Consider the following 7,449-nt stretch of genomic DNA (forward strand, 5'->3'; position numbering starts at 1 on the left):
TAATTCACAGGTACAGAGCTGGAGCAGGGCTGCCAAGAGCAAAACAAGGGTGTAGAAAAGCAGGAGAAAAAACCCAAGCCATGATATCACAGTTGGGAAAAAAAACGGGAAGCCAGGGAGGATAATTGTCTGAATTAACTTGGAAGCTCCAGGGGAGGGATGGGAAAAAATGGTGGGATAAGACTCAAAGGAAAGTCACTCATTTTGGAGCATGAATGGTTACACTCCTCTGTAAGTACAGCCTAGATGGACTTACTGAAAAGAGAAATACCTCTCAATCCTCTTTTGGGGAATCTTGTAAACTTCCAGGCTGGAAATAGTATTTTGCAGCAATGAATTTCAGACGTTGAATAAAAGACTATAGTCCCACTACAACACCACAGCCTTCAGTTCTCCTTGCATAGTGAGAAAAGGCAAAGAAGAAAAGTATTTGCTTTTTCTAGACCTACTCACTCTAAGTGCCTTCTCCTTCCCAGGAGACAAGATGTCTTCTAGCTCTAACCACTCTCACCACATATCCTCAATATACCCTCTCTTCTGACCCTACAGAAAGGTGACCAGAACCACATATAACATCCCGGGTACAGAAACGACCTTGACTGCCTGAACAGCATCCTGATGCTCTCAGCATCTCTCCTTATGCGCTACTCCTCGTGTGGCTGAGCATGATTTACTTCTCTGATGGCATCTTTGCATACTGAGGAAAAGCATCTTTGTAACCAGCCTGCAATCCTGCTGCCCTGAGTAGCCACAGTAAATTAGAAGCCAGCCATGTTCCAGAGCAAATCATTCCTTCCAATACACCTGGTTGCATTGCTTGTCATCTTCTCACACCACTTTGCTTCACATGATGTCACTCTGGAGTTGCTTCATTTTGACAAATCTGAATGACTCCAGGGTATCAGCAGATTTTTGGGTATCTTGCTGCAGATTACCTCTTCTGAATCATTAATAGTGAAGGACCTCATCCCTCTGCTCTTGTCATACTGAAATTGCTCATTCACTCCTTGGCTTTGTTTCTTGGGACCTCAGCCAGGTTTTGATCCAGAACTCTACATCTCCTCCAGTGGACAGTTTTCTTAACAGTCTTTTGTGAGAAATTTCAGAGGTTTTCTGAACATCCAAGCAAGTTACACAAGTTTGCTGAATACTACCTATTATTTTACCACAGTATGAAAGACTTGCAATAGATCAGGGAACTATGATTTTCTTCTGCAGACACCCAACTATTTACCTCATTTCTGCATGTTTTATAGCCCCGTTTTCTGGTTGTCTTTCTTAAAAGAAACCAGGCTCATATGCTCACATTGCCCACAACCCTATCATAAACATTATTTATACAAACCATTACACGTTGAAGATAAATTTCACAAGCCTATGGGTAATTTAAGCCACATTTCACAGAGGCAGGTCCCAGAGACATATTTTTCCCTGAAGCCTGGAGGATGGACTGGAGGTAAACCTTCCTAGCCTCTCCAGTAACCCAGCCAGAACACCCAGTAATGGGAAAGATGTGGCATATGCCCTTCCATCAGCCCAGTCAGGTGGCACAGCAGCAGTCAAGCACCATCCTTAGGTATGCAACCTCCCACCTAGCTGGTAAGCACAAGGGGCTCCCCATGGAGACTGGAAAAGCTCCCAGGAAATGTTCAGAACACTTCTGCTCTTCCAGCTCCATCAGCTGCAGTAACATCTGGCAACAGGCTAGAGGTGACCTGCCATCACATCACTTTAGGTCAGACCCCACCAGGGTTATTCTGTGACTGCAACACCAATTAGACAACCAAGAAAGATACTTTGGTAACAAACTCTGAAGTCTTGATCAACAGTGCCTACCTATCATACTTCACCAAAGGCCTTTACCAAGAGCCTTTCAGCTGAGCAGGAGACTGGCTGCTTTTCCCAGGCACAGTGCAACCCATGGGCCTGGCAATACCTCCGTCCTTGCACTTGGTTTGCACTTTGGTCTCAGATACTCACTCCAGGAGATGCTCTGCCTCCACCCTCAACCAGGCAGGGCACGCTGCAATGTGTCCTGTGCTGCAAGGTGCAGGGCTGGTCCTGGAGGCAGCTGATGTTGGGTGCAGTGTTTTAGGCAAAACACAGGCAGGGAGGAAGGGCGGCACTTGCAGCAAGCACAGTCTTGTGGTGCAGCAGCATACTTCCCAGTTACAAAAGGAAATCTCTCTGCAGCGCAGAGGAGATGGGGATTTCTCAAGCAACAGCTACTCCCCTCCCCAAATACACACCTGATTCCCTGCCTCCACCAAAGGCAGGTTTTGCAAAGCTTTCTGTTCAGATCCCACTGCCTGCTTCTAGGGAAGGTCCCTGTATGTTTCCTTACACTTTATGCTGCCACCACAGGTAAGGAAGCCCCTGTGACAACACAAACAGTGCTGCACTGGGACATGGTTAAAGGTGCCTTTCCTGGTCCCTCCTTCCCCTCAAAGGCTGTAGAGGTCAGGGCAAGCTTGGATCAGCTTGGGCTGAGATGCTAACATCAGCATGAGCTCCTAAGCATTCAGAGCCACGGCACAGGGACCTGGTGGGAAGCTGCTGTGAGGCTGCTGCAGTGGGAACCAGCTCAAGGTGTCCAAGCCCTTTCCTGACCATAAGTGCAGCTTCTCACCACAGCAGATATTGGAGCCAAAGAGGCAGCAATAGCAGGACATCAAACTAAGTCCCATGTGAGCCTAAGTCTTCCCTTCCTGCACTCTGAACATTTAATGCTGACTTCCTCAAAACAGCATGAACAGCAAAGACAAATTTGCCAAAAGGCATTTTCAGCTCTTATTCAGCAATATTGGACTCCATCCCCTTCTCATCCCTAGAGAAGCCTGCTCCCTGCCCTGCACCATAGCCTCTACATCCCCAACAGGACCAGCATGTCCTCACTGTCCCATGTTTTTACCCACACTTGTCAGGAGCAGAGGCATCCTGCTTCCTAGGTGAAGTACCTAGAGCACATCCCACCAGGTGCTGCAGCTCCAGCTCCTGCCTGCTAAGCCCTGTGCAAACAAAGCCCTGGGAACCACTGCTCTCGAGGGCTTGGTGGCCTCAGCAGGGCAGGGCAGGGCAGGGCCTCTGCTCCTCGCCTTTGTCCTTGGCTTGCAGGTCAGCACATATCACTGGGTTTTCCTCTTGGATGAGCACCCATCCAAGCAGCCAAGCAAGCCTCCACACTCCCATCCATCCACTGCAAAGAGAAAGAGGGAAGAAGGCAGAGTGAGGCTGGGAAGACCAGGATTACATGCCTTGGTCCTTTACTGCTGTGACTCAGCCTGCAGAGTGGGTATCAGGATGCTTACGGAGTCATCCCGCAGTCTGGGCAGAAGGTGACACGCAGCAGAGGTCTGAGGGGCTCTTGCAGGGCAGGAGATCAGCCTGTTGAGGAGGCTGCCTCACTTAACTCTGCTGTGTCACAGTGTAGCCGGGGCACACATAAAAACAGCACTGCAGGCCCCCCTGAATGGAGCATTTCCAACTCTCCTCACCAGCTCACCCTGGAGTCTCTGCCTCTCGCACTCAGCACTCCAGTCCTCTGCCAAATCCCTGGCACCAGGGGGAAAGAAGAAAAAGAAAGCACATCTCTTGATGCAGAAGCTGGGCAGCCAGCTCACTGGCAGACAGATGCACTGACATGGGCAGGTGTCTATCTGTGTTCTTCCAGCCACACGACTGATGTCAGCCAGACGTGAGGAGGTGACCCGAGAGACACTTGCAGGAAAATATAAATCAATAAAGCATATGCCTGAGCTTGCAGCCGGAATGATGTAAGCACAAAAGCTACGTTCCTGTGTTTTCTCACCAGTAAATGTTAATAATTCCATCTGTAATTAGAAAAGCGAGATTGTGCTCTGGTAGAGACCCATTTCTTTATCAGAATGTGACAGTCTCACAGCAGGCTGGAGGTGCAGAGAGGGGCAACCAGATACCAGCAGGTCTGAGGTTACAATACCAGAGATTTCCAGATTTAAAAAAAGCAACTCAAAATTGCTAAATCTCTGGGGCATGGCATTCAGGGACGTAAGGTGTGTTTTGGTTCTCAATCCCAGAGGGTGCTGCAGGCATGGCCAGTACCTTGCAGACATGCTCCTCTAGGGTCCTCTTGGTCTCCCAAGCACCATAGGTAACCCCTACTGTGACCCAGGGGACCTGAGCCCAGAGGATGCGGCACCCTGAGCCCCTACCCGCCAAGGCAGCACAGACCTGTCTGCACTGGGCACTTGGGGACCCTCATGTAGCAGCTGACACCCAAGGTTGATGGAGCCTTTTCAACCCCCAAAAAGCCACCTCAGTTACCTGCCCCTCGATGGCAGAACTCTGTACAAACTGCTTGCAGCCACAAACAGACCATAGGAAGACTGACTCTTCACAAGCAAGCAGGGAATGGCCTCTGGAGAGATGGGGAGAAGGGGGCTTGCAAATTAGCTGAAAGCCTTTCTAAGAGTACAGCAGTTTAAAAAAGAGGAAAATAGCACTCTTGCTGCAGACACAGCAGTGGGAAAACTGTTCTGTGCCATGCTTCAGACCTGGCATGGGGCTTCCAAGCAGCTGAGGGCTGGAGAAGTGCTGATGTGATGGGTGCAGCAAGGAGGAACACCATCTGCAGGCCAAGGGAAGAAGCAAATGTGCTACCGGTGCATTTCCAACAAGCCTGGGCAAAGCACTGACAAGCATACAATAAGGATCAGTCCTGTGTGACCGGGAAGGAAGAGGGCCCGCCAAAGTCCTATGTCTCTCTGCTTCCTTTCCATCTCCTCCAGTCAACATGCAAAGCTCCCTGCATACTTTACTGTCTGTATGAGCTAGCCAACCAGACACTAGGCCTCCAAAGCTTTGATCTGGCAGGCTTGGCTTCTTCAAAGCAAAAATTAAGTGCACCCTTGCCCTGGGTACAAAGTCCTTCCATCTGGCTTTGCACCAGGCCTCAAATATCTACAAGCAAAGAGCATTACACCTTTCTTTTGTGCATATCAGCTCCCAGCCCTGGTGTTGGCAGGCACTGTCACTATCACGGCCAGCCGGCCCCGCGCTGCTCGGAGCACCGCCTCACGGCAGTCCTGCACTGCTGGTCGTGTACATCCCGCAGCTTGGGAACCCCTGGTCCTGCTCCCAGCACAACTGCAAGCACTGCAGACCACACAAGTGACTCTGCTGGGATGGTCCCTGGCAGGGATGCTAGTAGACTGTAATAGCAGGGAGCATTTGGATCCATGAGAAATCTGGGCTTTAGTTTCTCCTAAATTCAGAGACCTCCACAGAAAACTTCAAGAGTAAAACAGGACCAAAGCATGGCTTCCCTACCTGAAAGGAGGAAGAGAACTTCTCTTTACATTTCATCCTGAACCTGATAAGAGGGTGATCCTGGAGGGACACATACTTTGGAGACTCTTGCTTACTTCCTGGGGCTCAGTACAGGGATGTTCCTTTGTTTGAAGAACTCCCCTCCCTGGGAAAAACCAATCCACAAGCTGGGGAATCCAAGCATCAGGTAAATCTTCAAGTTTCAGGTGAAACCAAGCCATTTTATTTCCACAACTTCATCTTGACAGTCCTCCTTTGACCAGGCCATGTAACACTTCTTATCCCTTGGAAGTTTATTTTCTCATTCATGCTTTTCATTAAGAAGAACTTTTGAACGCTAAGTTTTATAAAGGTCAGGGAATCATTGATTTCACAACTCTGTCCCTTTTAAAATCACTCAGGATAATCAATCACAAAGCCTTGCCTTTGAACATCAGCAAAACCCTTCATGCTGCCTTCACCCACTGGAGACTGTCTACCTTGCCAAGTGATACGGATTTAGCTCCAAATAGCTACTTTTTTTATGCCTGTTTTTTACAGGAACTCCCTCCAATCTGCTGGTAGTGCTTTCAAGTCGTATGGTGCCCTGAACATAATGTACCATGCCAAGAAGGGCTGTACCATGGCATGAACACTGTGGTTCATACTCTTCTCATCTCAGCTGGCTAATTTGTCCTCAGCCTAAGGGCAATTTGGTGTTTTGCTCCCACATTGCACACTGCTGCCCTCCTGCCTCAATTTTCAAATCCCTTTGGACTGGGTGCTCCTGGGCAAGGGGTCTCTGCCCCTGTCTGGCCATCAGGGAAGGGCTGATGGCGTCCCCTTCCCCTCCAGGGAGGTTTGGTGGAACAGCGGCACCCACACAACACCATGCTGCAGCTCTGCTGCAGGGAAGGCAGCCCAACTGTCTCCACCAGGCTGCAAGGAACCAACACAGCCATGGCATTTCTGCACCATGAAGGAGAGGTTCCTGGTCCCATGTTGTCTGCCTACCACTAGGGAGTCTTGATGCCACATGGACATCCCCAGTGATGTCCCACAGGGACTTATCCATGTGTCCCATCCTAGTTCATGGTAAGGACTCATCTCTTCCTCTGCCATCAAGAGAAAAACCCAAACCTATCAAACAGTTCTCCACATCAATCAGCTCTCTGCCTGCATGGCAGAGTCACAGTCACTGTGATTTACATTGAATTTTGAGTGTTAGATTTCATGAGTCACCAAATCAAACACTTTAGTTCCAAATATATCTACCTGTCACTTTCCCTTCAAGCTCCTGGGCTGCAAATCTTTCAGAAAGAAACCAAGATTGTCTGCCAGCTTGTACTTTATAAAGAAATACTGCTTACTGTTTGGCTTCCCTTGTTTCCTGTAGGTATATGCTGACAGTGATCCAGCAAATGCAATAAATAATTTGAGCGGTAAGACTGACGTGCTGGACTTCATGTTGTATATTCTGCAGAGCAGTGGATATATGGCGACCAAGTCACATGGTTGGGAGTAAGCCCCAGAAAACAGGGCTTCCTCACTTATCACCCAACACCCCAGCAGCAGCAACTCCACCAACTCCCAATGGACTTTTAGCGAACTCAAGGATGGAGACTTCACCATCTCTCTACACCAGTGGTTTTCAGCTTCTAGTTTATGGATTCCAGTAGCACAAGGGCTGTTCCTCAGAGGTTGCCTTCTTAGTTGTCTCCTGCATGTCTATTATTATCACTTACACTACCTGCACATGGTTTGCACTTTCCCTACAAAATATCTGCGGGCCTGCCCCAGGCTGGCTCTCTCATACTTCACATTTTAGGTGAGAGTGAGTATTTATACCGGATCTTTACTGCACAAATATCACTTTGGCTTTCAAGCACTGTTAAGGAGAGGCTGTTCAGGTGCATGACACCTGGCTTGGCTGAAACATGAACCAATCTCCCTGGTGATCTTATTTACTCTGAATTTTTTCATGCCTCCTCCATTTCTCAAGTGAACAAATGCCATCTTGTCCCTTTTGCACAGGCACATATTTTTAGCAGGAGCTCTGCACCTCTTATTCCTTTTCCTTTTGTTTATCAATAAGCTACCTCATCTTAAGGCTTCTTGTTTATCTCTGATTGTAATCTTATTGTGCATAGGGAAGTATTAACA

Source organism: Manacus vitellinus, unplaced genomic scaffold, assembly GCF_001715985.3.
Source record: "Manacus vitellinus isolate BGI_N305 unplaced genomic scaffold, ASM171598v3 scaffold_8_pilon, whole genome shotgun sequence".
Classification (NCBI taxonomy): Eukaryota; Metazoa; Chordata; class Aves; order Passeriformes; family Pipridae; genus Manacus; species Manacus vitellinus.